The sequence below is a fragment of the Dasypus novemcinctus genome, chromosome 26 (genome assembly GCF_030445035.2).
Source record: "Dasypus novemcinctus isolate mDasNov1 chromosome 26, mDasNov1.1.hap2, whole genome shotgun sequence".
NCBI lineage: Eukaryota > Metazoa > Chordata > Mammalia > Cingulata > Dasypodidae > Dasypus > Dasypus novemcinctus.
This window is the reverse complement of record NC_080698.1, coordinates 61,739,478-61,754,663: the sequence shown is the minus strand read 5'-3', so window position 1 is coordinate 61,754,663 and position 15,186 is coordinate 61,739,478. Positions and strand designations below refer to the sequence as shown.

The following is a 15,186-nucleotide window of genomic DNA, read 5'->3' as shown; positions in this document are numbered from 1 at the left end:
ATTTTACTTCTTCCTTTCCAATTTGGCTGCCTTTTATTTCTTTTTCTTGCCTGAGTGCTCGAGCAAGTACTTTGAGCACAATGTTAAATAAGAGCGGTGACAGTGGGCATCCTTGTCTTGTTCCAGATCTTAGAGGGAAAGCCTTTAGCCTTTCCCATTGAGTATGGTGTTAGCTGTGGGTTCTTCATATATGCCTTTTATCGTCTTGAGGAAGTTTCCTTGTAATCCTATCTTTTGAAGTGTTCTTATCAAGACAGGATGCTGGACTTTGTAAAAAAATATGGAAGACTTCATGAATTTGTGTATCATCCTTGCACAGGGACCACACTTATCATTCCAATTTTAGTAGGTGTGCTGCTGAAGCAATGCTGAGTCTCATTTTAGGCTTTCACTCATTCATATATTCATTTATTCACTCAATCATTCAGTGCCAGGCCCTGTGCCCCATACTAGCTACCCCAAGATGGAAACACAAGCTCCCCAGTCCTTTTACAGGGAGGCAGTGTGTTCATACATTATGTACAAGACAATGGCCAAACAGGAGGAAACAGGAGGAAACTGAGGCTCAGAGACGTAGTGAGTGCCCTGTTGGGAACTTTACCTGCCCCAGCCTCTGACTCCTGGTCTGTTGCTCTTTCTTCTATACCAGCGCTGACCAGTGGGTTCTGCTGCTCTCCAGTTTCTAGGGAAGTTCATTGGTGTTCAGAGAGAAAAAGGACTTCACATCAAAGTGGTTTGGAGAGGGAAGCGGATGTGGCTCAAGCAGTTGGGCCCCCACCTCCACATGGGAGTTCCTGGGCTTAGTTCCAGGGTCTCCTAAAGATGACAAGCAAGACAGCAAGCTGACACGACAGGGTGGCAGAGTGAGCTGACATGACAAGATGATGCAACAATGACAAAATGAGAGAGACAACAAGGAAACTCAACAAGAGACAGCAAGCAGGAAGGGGAGGGAGCTCAAGCAATTGGGCACCTTCCTCCTACATGGGAGTTCCTGGGTTTGGTTCCCAGTGCCTCCTAAAAAGAAGATGAGCAGACAAAGAAAGCATATAATGAGCAGGGACCACAAACAAGGTGGGCAGAAATAAATAAATCTTAAAAAAAAAAAAGGTTTGGAGAGGAGAGGAAAACAGATGTAGCTCAGCCTGCTTCCCATGGACAAGGTTATGGGTTTAATCCCTGGTACCTCCTAAAAAAATAAAAAGGTTTGGAGAACACTGGGTGAAACAAAACATAAAAGATGTTTTCCATTGCAGGACTTCTCAGAGCCTTTAATATAGTTTGGTGGGGATGCAGTGCATAAGGTGTCATGGATCCTTCTCCAGCAGACTCTTCCAGGGCTGCGTACTGGGGAAACACTGACTCAAAACTTCCCTTAGTGTCCCATTAGTTCTCTTTCCCACAGGCAACTACTTGTCTCATCCACACAAAGGCTTGCTGTGGGCTAAATTCTGTTGAAGACCTTTTCTCTTCCCTGTGAGACTTGAACAGAAGGGGCGGGAGGGGATCGACCAAGCACAGCTCTTCCTGTTCCGAATCTCAGCTTCATCTCACAACTGCCAAGCAAAGGCTGGGACCTGGACACAGCAAGGGAGCCCTCAGAAGGAGAGTTTTGCAGAGAGGTCCGCTCCTATCCCAGCCTCACCAAGCCTGGCCCAAGGCCCGAGTCGAGGGTGGGGCCAGGGGGACATTTTTAAAACAAAAACCTGCCCATGAAGCTCCTGCTTAAAGCCCTCCATGGCTCCCCGTACCCACAGGAGAGGGTCCAAAGCCTCAGTCTGGCCCCTGCACCCCTCTCAGCCTCACACCCCACCACTTCCTGCTGTCTGCTCTGACAAAAGTCTGACCCATGTGCAGTTCCCAGTAGACCAGGCTCCTTTCTGTTCCCTCAGTTCTGTGCACTCAGGCCCCGTGCCTAAGCGTCCTTCCCTTCTTCCTCTGGATACTTTTATTCCTCCCTAGAGGTTCAGCCAAGAAGCTTTCCTGTGGAATTCTCCCTACAGCCTCAGGCTGACCTCTCCCCACACTCAAGGAAATGATCTTTTATGTGTCTGTCTCCCCAGCTGGACTGTAAATCCCCGCTCTATCCAGTCGGCCTTGAGCCCCAAAGAAGACCATCCCCACTGCCATTTTTCACAATAGGCACTCAGGACTGTTCTGGATTCTAGAGGACACAGAGTCCCCAGGGACTGGCTGTGTGACCTTGGCAAGTTCCTGAACCTCTCTCTGCCTCTCTGCCTCGTCTGTAGAACAGGGTTACCCTGAGTTGAGAGATAGGAAACTCAGAACAATGTCCAGCACATTCTAAGAAATATGCTTCATGCCCTGACGGTGGCCTCAGGACCAGGCTCCTGGGACCTCTGGGGGGACCAGGTCCCAGTCCAGCTCTGACATTGCCTGACTGGCTTTGGGCAAGAGGCTGGTCCTGCCTCAGTGTTCTCAACTGTAGAATGAGTCTGTTGGATGGTAGATCCCTAACGGGCTCTCTTGGCTCTAGTAAGAACTGACTCAGAAACTCTCATATTAGAAAGGTTCCTATGGGCTCCCTGAAGCCTGGAACCTGGGATACTGACCCCCAGATACCCACCCTTTCTCCCCTCTTCATCTCTTAATGGTGACCCTCCAGTACTGAAGAGTTAGAGTTGGAGGAATTCTTCAAGATTGGCCTCATGCCTCTCCTTCTTAGCACAGGCTGTTCCCTCAGGAGGAAATGCCTTTCCCTCCACCTCTCTCTACCACTTGACTATGCAATCTCCAGATTGGCTCAGGCCTTCTCTTCTAGATGAAACCTTCTCCAAAGCCTCCCACCCACGGCCTGGCAGAGTTAGCTCTGACGTGGCACTTGTCACACTGTTCTGTGCCCATCACACCAGGTTCCCAGACAAGCAGGGCCTTATTCATTTCTCTATTTCTGGTGTCTAACCTGACCCCATGCCCATGTGGAGTCGGCACATGTGTGTCGGCATGAAGGCATACTCCAGCCACACACCCGCGGTTTCCAGATTCGGGGACCAAGCTCCCAGAATAGATTGATTTGCTCACGGCCACTCGAGGCCTCTAGTGGGGAAGGCAATGACTCCGGTTCAGCCACTTGCTGGGGACTCCAGGGCTCTGAGCCTCAGTTACTTTCTTTTTTGGTTATTGTTTAAACATTTTTTATTGTGGTAACATATATAGCAGATAATTTAGCATTTTATCTACTCTTGTGTGTACAATTCAGTGGCATTAATTACATTTACATTTGTCCTACCATCACCACCATCCATTTCCAGAACTTTTCCATCATCCCGAGTCCTGCCCCATGTAGCCATAACGCCCCACTTCCCTCTTCACAGCCCCTAGGAACCTTTACTCTACTTTGTCTATGGATTTGCATATTCTAGTTATTTCATTTAAATGGAATCATATGCTACCTCTCCTTTTGTGTCTAGCCCATTTTACTCAAAAAAACTCATCCATGTTATAGCATGCCTCAGAACTTTATTCCTTTTAATGGCTGAATAATATTCCATTGTGTGGATATACCACATTTTGTTTATTCATCTGTTGATAGACACTTGAGTTGCTTTCACCTGTTGCCTCTTGTGAATAGTGCCGTGATGAACATTGGGGTAGAAATATCTGTTTGAGTCCTCAGTTTCAATTATTTTGGGTTTATACCTACGAATGGGACTGCTAGGTCATATAATTCTTAGACACCTTTCTGAGGAACTGCCAGTTACTTTCCTCAGTGGTGAGGCTCAATTTCTCAATCTGTAAACATGAGAAAATGGGAGTGGTTGTAGCTCAGTGGTTGAGCATCTCCTTTACACATGTATGAGGTCCTGAGTTCAATCCCTGGTACCACCTAAAAAAAGAACATTATGGGGAGTGGGTGTAGCTCAGTGGTTGAGCCCCTGCTTCACATGGATAAAGTCCTCTGTTCAATCCCCTGTAACACCTAAAAAAAGAATATTTTGGGGAGTGGTTGTTGCTCAGTGGTTGAGTGCCTGCTTCCCAAATATGAGGTTCCAGGTTCAATCCCCATTACTGGGGAGGTCTGCGGTTCAAACCCCGGGCCTCCTTGACCCGTGTGGAGCTGGCCATGCGCAGTGCTGATGCGCGCAAGGAGTGCCGTGCCACACAAGGGTGTCCCCCACGTGGGGGAGCCCCACGCACAAGGAGTGTGCCCGTGAGGAAAGCCGCCCAGCGTGAAAAAGAAAAGAGCAGCCTGCCCAAGGAATGGCGCCGCCCACACTTCCCGTGCCACTGACGATGACAGAAGCAGACAAAGAAACAAGACGCAGCAAATAGACACCAAGAACAGACAACCAGGGGAGGGGGGGAAATTAAATAAATAAATAAATCTTTAAAAAAAAAAAAAGAAGCTTTTGCACATCGGTGTTCTGCAGGTTGGGATAGCACATGAGATTTTCCTTTAATAAGGGGGAGAGGTTCTTTTGCTAAAATCAAAATTAAAATGCCAGTGAAAGCGTGAAAAGCACTGATGTTCACATTCAAATCTTCCTCACTTTACAAAGGAAAGCTCTGAGGCCCTGAGAGGAGGAGAGGGTGGGCAGAGGCACCCCCAGGATGGGGGTAGACCACCAGGTGTGGGGGTCTCCCCATGCTGTGCCATGACACCCACTTGCCCAGGATGCCCTCAGCCCTGACCACATCCCACCAGGCCCTGACTGGGCTCCCGAGTGACGTCCTCCAGCTTGGACGAGAGGGCCCGGCGTGGGTTCTGGGGCCTGGGGAGTGGCCTGTGCTCTCCAGGCCCTTTCCTCCTGCTCTCTGGACGTGGCTGCCTTCTGTGTGGAGGAGCTGGGGAGCAGGGGCCTGGCGGGCCTTGTCTGCAGAAGGGGTGGTCCGAGGGGCTGGCTGGCTGCCTGGGGTGGCAGCTCTGCTCAGGCCGCAGGGGCAGGCTGCCTGGGCGCCGTGGCTGGTCCGTCAGTGCCACCGAGCGGTGTCTCCGCCTCACTCCCCTGAGACCCTGCTCCTGGGGACCAGAGATGAGCCAGCCAGGTGCCTCCAGGAGTTGCTGTCTGTGGGAAGATGGTGTCAGATGGAGACTCACATGAGCGCCGCACTCTTCAGGGAAGAAGGGGGTTGTGAACGTGATGGGGCAGGTGGGCCTCCAGGAGGAGGGGGTGATACGTCATTGGGACATAAGAGGACAGAATAAGCCAGGCAGGGGGTGGGGGAAGAATGGTGCAAGGAGAGGGACCACTGAGGCAGCTGTGACATTCCACGAGACTCCTGGCATGGCACAGGCCACGAGGGGCTCCAAAAATGACAGTGGTTCTTTTTATTTTTAAGATTTATTATTTATTTCTTTACTCCACAACCTCCCACCCCCTGGGTTGTTTGCACTTTCTGTGTCTATTTGTTGTGTGTTCATCTTCTTTTTGGAGGCACTGGAACTGAACCCGGGACCTCCCATGTGGGAGGGAGGCACCTAATTGCTTGAGCTACCTCAGTGCCTGCTTTGTTGTGTCTCTCACTTATTTTCCTCCTTGCATCACTTCACTGCACCAGCCTGTCCTGTCAGCTCGCTCTCTTGCTCGATTTCTTTGGGAGGCATAGGAACTGAACCCGGGCCCTCCTGTGTGGTAGGCAGGAGCCCAGGTGCTTGCTTGAGCCACATCTGCTTCCTGATAATGGTTCTTGTGGTTACACGTGGAGTATGATGGAATCTTACTTAAAAGTCATTAAGGTCTTTTAGGCCAGTTTTCCAACGAGGCCTACTTTGCTTCCCTGGGCACATGGAGCAGGGTCTGGGGACTCTGGTTGTCACAGAGGGGATGGTGGGACCTGCTACTGGCCTCTAGTGGGTAGAGGTCAGGGATGCTCCTAATATGCTACAATGCTCAGGAGAGCCCGCAGCAAGCCATCACCCAGCCACACGTGCACCAGGGCTCACAGCGGAGTATGCACAGCGCCAAATGCATCCATCGACAGGTGAGTGGACAAAGAAATGTGGCACAAGCACACAATGGGATATTAGGCAGCCATAAAGAGGGTGATGTCCTGACACCTGTGACAACATGGATGAGCCTTGGAGATGTCATGTTGAGTGAAATAAGCCAGACACAGAGGGACAAATATTGTATGGTCCCACGTATGTGAAATATCTAGAATAAGCAAATATATAGAAACAGAGAGCAGGGGAATTGGGGTTATTATTCAATGGTGCAGAGTTGCTGGTTGCAGGATGAAAAAGTTTTGGTAAGGGATGGCGGTGATGGTAGCACACTGAATGTAATCAATGCACTGAATAGTATGCACAAAACGTTAAAATGGCCAATTTTATATTATATATATGTTATCACAATTTTTAAAAAACAAAGAATTATCTGCTCCAAGGTCAACAGTATCAAGATTGAGGAGTCCTGCTCTAGGTGAACCTCTACCACAGAATTTTCTCCACTCTGAACTGCTTCAGCCAACTGATTGGCCTGCACTTGATCGCCTCCAGTAGCAGGGAGCTCACTACCCCTCAGGTGGCCTTCTCCGTCTCTATCCAGGTCAGTGTATTTGGAATGCTTCTTTCACAATGAGCTGAAATCTCTTCTCTGTTCTATAACTCCCCAGCACTTGTCCTGCTTCTGCCTTGGGACTACCTAGAACTCGCCTAACTCACCTTCCACATGAGGGGCCTTAAGCTACCTGAGGACGTGCTTGTGACTCTCCCCCGCTGCAGGCTGTGCACCCTCCAGGGGCCCGGAAGTTGGAGTTGGGTGGTGGTGTGGCCTCCTGCCTTGGGTCGGGGCTGCTGTGTGGAAAGCACCAGGGTCCTGTCACCCCAGCTCAGTGTCAGTGGGCCCAGGCCCAGAGGCACCTGACATCCCCTGTGTGGGGTGCTCTCAGTCACACCACTGCTTTGACCTCAGGTTTGTCTCCTGTCAGATGGGGGTAAAGACAGACGCGAAGATGCTTTTAAAGGTGAAAATGCTGCACCAAAGAGCATGGGGGAACCAGCACCAGTCAGTAGAGGGAGGAGCAGACAAAGAAGATGTGGCATAGACATACAATAGAATAGTAGCCTGCCGTGAAAAGGAATGCAGTTCTGATTCACAGAACAGGATGAAGAACCTGGCAGACATTATGCTGAGTGAAATAGGCCAGACACACAAGGACAAGTATCGTGTGACTTCACTTATAAGAAATGAGCAAATTCCTAGAAACAGAAAGCCTATCAGGGGTTACCAGGGACTGGGAAGGGGGAATGGGGAGTGATTGTTGAATGGGCGCAGAGATTCCACTTGGGGAGATGGGTAAGTGCTGGTGACGGATGCTGGGGATGAGAACACAGTGTTGAGAGGGTAATTAAAGCCACAGGAAAGTGGTAAAAATGGGAATTTTGTGATGCGTATATTTCACTGCAATAAAAATGTGAAAAACAACAGTAGAGGGATTGACCTCATCGTGCCCACATTCACCCTTCCCTCAGATCTGCTTTGCCACCAAGGGTTTCCACATTGAAGCAATTCTGCACTGATCCTCATTGTCACCTATGACACACTCTTCCAATTTGCTGGGAATAGAAAGAGAGAGCAGCAAGCCCGATGCCCATTTTACAGGGGAGCAAACGGAGGCTCCGAGCCCACAGTTAAATCACCACAAGGCCAGAAGCTGAACCCGGATCGTCTGGCTCCAAATTCAGGATGCATAAATGCCAGGGCCTCAGCGACCCAGGGAGGTAGTGGCGGGAAGGGGAGGACAGTGGCTGTGCTGGGAAGTCCGAGGGCCACGGGGGGCCAGAGGCCCACAGTTCAGCTGACTTGAAGCTGACTGGTGGGTGGGCGAGGGCACATGGAGCAGGGCGATGGGGCCCACGCCCGGGCACCTGCTTCTCTCACCTGCCTGCTCTTTTGATCGGTGGCTGGTGGGTGCAAAGCTGGTGGGGTGGCCCCTCTCGATGCCACCTTCTCTTCTTCCTTGGAATCTGCCCAGGGAAAGTCACCTGGGTTCCTGTTTCAATTTCTCTCAGGCGCCGATGTTTCCTGGGGTGGTGGGATGTGGCCCGTGGGTACCTAGCATCTGAGAGGTCTCGTTTCCTGCCATGGGCACCCCGGTACTTGCTCCCTGTCGCTTGTTTGTCCTCATCGCTCAATATCAGCCTCATTTTAGTGGCTGAGTCAGAGACTTGCAGCCTCTGAGATGGAAGGCTTTTGCTGTTGCTGTTGAAACCAAGGCCCACATTGGGGAACAGAGGAGGGGTAGTGCCAGACCGGAAGGGGTAGGAGCCCCCATCCCTCCAAAGGTCCCTCTCAGCCTCCCGCCAGCTCCCACCCAGCCCCTCAGCCCCTCAGCACATTCCCTGAGTGTGCCTTTGCCCTCTCTGTGACGTCTTTTTCTGCCCCTCACTTTTCTGCCTGATTCATTCTTCAACACTTGGCCCAGTATCACCTGCTCCAGTAAGCCTTCCAGGATTGCCTCTCCATTTGACCCCACTCCCTAAGCTGAGAGATGCACCCCTCTCTTCCTAAATTACTAGACCAGTGTGGCCTCTGGTGGAAAACTTGTTATTTTCACACCAGGACTCAGGCACTTGTCCTCAGCCAGCCCTAATCCCCAGGCCACCTCTCCCCCCCCGCCTATGCTTGCTGGTGCTGTGGCCCTCATCACTCTCCTGGGGCATATCTGCTTCTTGTCCCTCCCTGACTTGTGAGCTCCTTAAAGCCTGAGCCTTTTTTAAAATTTTTATTTTATTTTTTAATTACCTCTTTAAAAACTTAATAGATCACACAAAATGTTACATTAAAAAACACAAGAGGTTCCCATATACCCCACTCCCCACCCCCACCCCCATCATTTTTCTAATTGTATTTTTTGAGGATACATAGAGCACAAAAAATGTTACATTAAAATATATGAGGTTCCCATATACTCCCACCTCCCCACCCCACTCCTCCCATATCTACAACCTTTTTCATCATTGTGGCACATTCATTTAATTTGGTGAATAGAATTTGGAGCACTGCTGCACCACATAGATAATAGTTTACATTGTAGTTTACACTTTCCCCCAGTCCATTCAGAGGGTCATGGCAGGAAATACAATGTCCAGAATCTGTCCCTGCAATATTATTTAGGACAACTCCAAGTCCTGAAAATGCCCCCACATCACATCTCTTCCTCCCTCTCCCTGCCCTCAGCAACTACCGTGGCCACTGTCTCCACATCAATGCTATAATTTCTTCCATTACTAATCACAATAGTTCCATAGTAGAATATCAGTGAGTCCACTCTAATGAGGAATATTTTAATGAGGAATATTTTATTCCTCCATCCTGTGGACCCTGCACTGGTGATGTTCACTCCACCTCCATATTGAGAGGGGGCTTAGATTCCACATGGATGGTAGATGCAATTCTCCTGCTTGCAGTTGTAGGCACTCTCGGTTCCCTGGTGTGGTGGTTGACCATTTTTACCTCCATTTTAGCTGACCTCGATAAGTCCAACAAACCAGAGAGTAGGAGTTGCAACTCTGCTGAGGCTCAGGGCCCAGGTGTCACATGGCCAGTCCAGAGGTTCAAGTCTCATGAGTATACACCAACCCTAGCACCAACCACAGGTTCAGTAAAAGTAACAGAAGAGGCATGTGTAGAAAGTTCACATCTGAGTCCAACTCCATAACATTCAGGAACACAAATTCCAAAGTAGGGTCGACTGACACGGCGCTGAACTCCAGAGCCATCTGCCATGACCATAGAACCTGTGGGTCTCCATAGCCCTTGGGCGAACCAGTACCTGGGGTTGCATCTACTTTGGCTGTCTCTAGTGTCCTGCTGAAGTGTGCATAAGTGCCACCCCTCTGATGACCTCCTGACTCTTTTTTGAAGACCTGTATTTATATAAACTCATTTGTCTTTGTAAAGGCTGAATCTTAAAACTTTTAATTTTTTAACAGCCTTATTGAGCTAAAATTCACCTACCATACAATTCTTCCATTTAAAGTTTACAATTTAACAGTTTTCATATATTTATCACAGATTCAGAACATGTTCATCACCTCAGAAAGAAACTCTGTGCCCATTAGCTATCACCCCCTTACTCTCCCAACTTCCTCTAGTCCCTGGCAGTCACAAATCTACTTTTTGTGTCTGTAGATTTCCCTATTCTGGATTTTCATAACAATGGAATCATACAATATTTGCCCTTTTGTGTCTGATTCCTTTCACCTGATATAATGTTTTCCACCCACGTCATGGCATGTATCAGTTCTTCATTCCTTTTTATGGTCAAACAATATTCCATCATATGCCTATATCACGTTTTGTTTATCCATCATCAGTTGATGTACATTTGTGTTGTTTCTACCTCTTGACTATTGTGACTGAGGCTGCTAGGAGCATTTGTTTTGTATGGACAAATAGTCTCATTTCTCTTGGGTAGATACTGAGGAGTGAATTGCTGGCGTGTGTGGTAACTCTGTGCTGAATTGTTTGAGGAACCACCAAACTGTCTTCCAAAGCAGCTGCACCACTTCACATTCCCACCAGCAGTGCATCAGGCTTCCAGGTTCTCCCCTTCCTTGCCAATACTCATCATCAGTCTTCATTGTAGTCATCCTAGTGGGTGGCGTGTGGCGAGCCTTAAACTTTCCATTTACTGGAAAGTGAAACCTGGTGGGGGAAGCACGAGCCCCGAGGCAGACGCAGGGCTGAAAGCCAAGTTCTTCCAGCCCTGCTCGGGGCACTTGGGGCAAGGTCTTATCACACTGCTCAGCCCCATCGTTCTCTCCTGTGGCATGCAGTAAGGGTAGGTGGTTTAAGAAAAACAAAAGCAACAACAAATAAAAACAAGAAAGAGTAGGTGGTTGACAAGTGTCCAACTGGTGAATGGATAAACAAAATGTCGTATATACATACAATGGAATACTATGCTGCTATAAGAAGAAACGAAATTGGGACACATGTGATAACATGGGGGAATCTTGAAGACATTATGCTGAGTGAAATAAGCCAGACACAAAAGGACAAATATCATGTGGTCTTGCTAATATGAACTAAATACGAAGAGTAAATGCATGGAGTTAAAACCTAGAGTATAGGTTATTAGGAGATAAGAGGAGGGCTGAGAAGGTGTACTGATGCTTAATATATGTAGAAGTTTTAATTAACTTGACTGTAAAAGTGTGGAAATGGATAGAGTTGATGGTAACACATTATAGTGAGTAGAACTAATAACACAGCTGGTTTGTAAATGGGGTTGTGGCTAAAAAGGGTAACTGGGGATGTAAATGTCAATTGAAAGAAAGCTAGAGAATAATCTAGGGACTGAATAATATACTGAACACAGCGGTGGATAATAGTGGTTAATAGTACAAATATAAGAATGTCCTTCTATGAACTAGAACAAATGTACACCACTATTGCAAGATGGTGGGAATGTGGAGAAGCAGTGGGAAAATACAATTAATGTAACCTATAGACTATAGTTAACAGCAATTCTGTAATATTCTTGCATCAATGTCAAAGATGTACTGAGTTAACAATAGGGGGGTAGGGAAAAATATGCCAAGTGTATGCCATAGACCATAGTTGGAGGTGATAGTCTGATGTTATCTCATAATCTGTAACAAATATTCCACAGCAATGTAGTGTGTTGGTGGAGGGGTCTTGTATGGGAATTCCGCACATGTGTATGATTGCTTTGTAAGTGTACAACTTCTCTAATGAAACTATAGTTTTTTAAAAAAAGAAGAGGTGGTTGAAATAATGGAGGAGAAAAGGCCCTAAAGGACATACGAAAATATTGGAATATAGACTGGAAGTTTTATATTGATGCTAAAGTTCTTGAACTTGATAAATCTGGACTTAAAGTGGTTACATAATCCTGCTCCTAGGAAAGGTACATAGGAGTGTTATGTGTTCAGGAAACACGATGTAACAACCTCTCAAATATTTAGAAAATAAACAGATATTTGGACTGATGATAGATAGCTAAATAGACCAATAAAGTGAATGAAACAAAATGTTAAAATTGTGGCTCTGGATATGGGGTGGGGGGAAGGGGCAAATTGGAGTTCTTTGGGTTGGTTTTGTATTATTTTTGCAACTGTCTTGTTAGTTTGAAATTATGTGAAAATAAAAAGTTTAAGGGAGAAAAAAAAAAAAGAGTGAGTGGTTTTGAGAGGTGGTGAACATGCAGTTCTTAGCACAGACGCTGGCATTCAGAGGGTGCTCATAAGCGCAGCTAAAACCAGAGCTCCCATGATGACCGCAGGCTCCACAGCCCGCGCAGGGCCACGGATCGAGGGGGCGGGGGTGCTGTGCCCCATGGGGGATGCGCCCGGGCCTGGCTCAGGAGGCTGGGGAGGGGGCCCCTGGCCAGAGCTCCTTCTAGGGGGCTCTTGTCTACTTTTTGAGACTCAGCCTATGGCGCCTCCTCCTGCTGGTTTGAATTAGAAGGCGGTTGGTGCCTTCTGGAACACCCAGGGAGAAACGTCATTGTTGGAGGTCAGTCTTCTGCTGGCAGAGCCCCTGCCCTGGCCTGGCGTCCCAGAGCACAATGGCCTTGGGCCTCCCTCCACCCGCCTCCTCTCCCTCCCCCGGCTGTCCCCTGGGCCTGGTGCACACTGGATGGGAGCCGAGACAAGGAGCCTCTGGCTGTCTGAGCTCAGCGCACGGTGGTGCATTGGTGGATCCAGGTCTGACTCAACTCCCAGCTGGCAGAGGCCCGGGTGCCTGGCGCAGCAGAGGTGGTACCCTCTGGAGAAGGGGGTGGGGAGGCACGGGGAAGGAAAGGGCCAGCAGGAAGGTGGCAACAGGTTGGTGGGGCACTGAACTTGGACAAGAAGGGTGGGGTTACTGGTTTTTTTTGAGGTACTGGGGTCAGGAATTGACCTCATACCTCGAATGTGGGAAGCCGGCGCTCAGCCACTGAGCTACACCAGCTCCCCCGAGTTGATTGTTTTTAGGAGGTGCCTGAGATTGAACTCAGGACCTGGTACATGGGAGGCAGGCGCTCAACCGGTCAAGCCGCATCCGCTGCCTGCTTTCATTTTACAGATGAGGAAGCCCAGGCTTGGGCACAGCTAGGAATGGGTGGCCTGAGGGTGGGAAGTCCAGGTGGGCTTGCTCCCCACGCTGCTGATGGGAGCGCGAGCGCTTCAGGAGCCGGCAGGCGCGCGCCCACGGGAGAGGTTTAAATACATTGCCGTCGCTGGTTTCCTCGCCTGGCTTTGCCCTTCCCCACCTCCCTAACCGGGTAGCAGGGGAGGGGCTTGGGCTGAGCCACCAGCAGTCAGGGCCTGGTGACCTCCTCGAGGGCCCCTCAGAGGCGCGGCGGGTGTCAGGCCCGGGGCGCCCTGGTGAGGCCCGCGCAGCTCGGGGCCAGCCCCGCGAGGCGCCCGCCCGCCCCCTTCCTCTTCCCTTTCCCCCACTGTGGGCGGCTTCTAAGCGCCTTCTGCCCCGCGAGGACCCCCGGGTGGGCGCTGGGCGCGGCTGGCACCCCCCACAACCAGCTGGCGTTTCGGGGGACCCGCCGTGCCCCCGGCCCTGGGTGGGAGCCTCAGCCCCTCACAGCAGTGCGGGGTGGGTGGGCTCGGGACCCGTGCTGAATGAGGCCACTCCGTGTTCCCCCGCGGGTGGTTGGGGGATGAAGCGCGGGCGCGGCCGTGGGCGGGAGCAGGGCTGGCCGCGGGTGCGCTCGGCAGCCCCTTTATTAGCTCCTTTCCCAGCTTGGCGTGGCCCCCTTGGCCGGAATCCCGTCTCTGTTCCTGTGCTCTTTTCAACCCCTGCCCCTCCTGTTAAAGAGAAAGCCGCACCCGTAACAAAACTAAGGCTCCCCAGTGTGGAGGAGAAAAGACTTAATTAACCATCTTGGAAGAACGGGCGCAGACCTGGATAAAATGACCGACGCCCAAACAGCAAGAATGCTGAGGCTTATACCCCCAGCTAGCACCAGGGCCCTCCCTGGTCCCCACTGCCTGGGCCCTTCAGGGTTCCCAGCCTCTCCGCGTGGCCTAACTAAGCTCCGCGAGCCCCGCCAGTCCCTGCTCCCGCCTCTCCACACACGCGGGCTGGGCCTCGGCGCCGCCTCCACTGCTGGCGGCTTTTCCAATTTGGCGCCGTATTCACTGTTGGCCCCGCCCCTTCTCACCATTGGCCCTTCTCACCACTGGCCCCGCCCCTGACACTCACCATTGGCCCTTCTCACCATTGGCCCCGCCCCTTCTCACCATTGGCCCTTCTCACCACTGGCCCCGCCCCTGACACTCACCATTGGCCCCCTCATTTTGGCGCCACTTTTCAAATTCCCTGGGCGCCAAAGCCGCCGGAAGCCCGTTCCCTCCCTCCTCAGCGCAGAGCGGCTCCGGCTTCCGCTTTGAGGAAATTAAACGTCGCCCTTTCCCACACTCCCTGAGGTCCATCCTGAACCCCACCTTCTCTCCAGAAGCCTGCCTGGACCTCCCCAGCCACGGGACGTCCCCGTGCAGTCATCTCTCAGGCACTTGGAATTTTTTTTGCCCCTTCGGGGGTGAATTTTTTTCTTTTCTTTTCAAGACGGGAAAAAGAGACTCACAGGATGACCAGGCTGCCGGGGGTGGTGAGTTACAGATGATGGGGGCTTTCATTTCCCACCGCGCGTGTGGGACCCACCTTTCCTGCACGGTGCGTCATTAAATTTAGGGGGAAGCGAATTCCAGGTAAACGCTGCTGTAAAGAGGAGTCTGCTGCAGCAAAGGCGGGAAATGCTGAAAGCGGGTGGGGGTATGTTGGAGTCCTCTGTGTGTGGGGGGGGTTGTACAGTTTTTGCCACAGTACGTAAGTTTGAAATTATTTAAAAAGTAAAGTGTTAAAGAAGTGATATGCATCCAGTACATTTAAAAAAAGGTGTTAGAATGGAAACAATCTGAAGCGCCTGCTGCCCGCGCTGGCGGCGTCTCTCACGCTGGGCCGCCTGGGCCCCCCTGGACCTCATCCCGGGGCTCCCCGGCTCCTCCTGCCCCCGCGCCCACCACGTCCCTCCGCGGAGCTCCTCACCCCGACCCCGGGCTCACCGCTGCCTGTCGCCGGGGGTCCAGCTGCTGTCCCGGCGCAGCCCCGTCCCCGCTCCCGGGGCCCCCTGCCCGCAGGACGCCCCTTCTCCGCGGGGCTGCAGGTTCTCAGGGGAGGGAGGACTCAGGAACCCCGTTCGGGCTCCCCGGGAAGGCGCTTCGTCGTCGTCACGATGGCAGCCGCGGCCTTGAGC

At 50.9% G+C, this 15,186-nt stretch overlaps 1 pseudogene; it reads right to left on the bottom strand.

Moving 5' to 3' along the window:
* Positions 1 to 274: 274 nt before the first annotated feature.
* On the bottom strand, positions 275 to 366 carry LOC131276213 (U6 spliceosomal RNA; annotated as a pseudogene).
* Between the last annotated feature and the right edge of the window lie 14,820 nt (positions 367 to 15,186).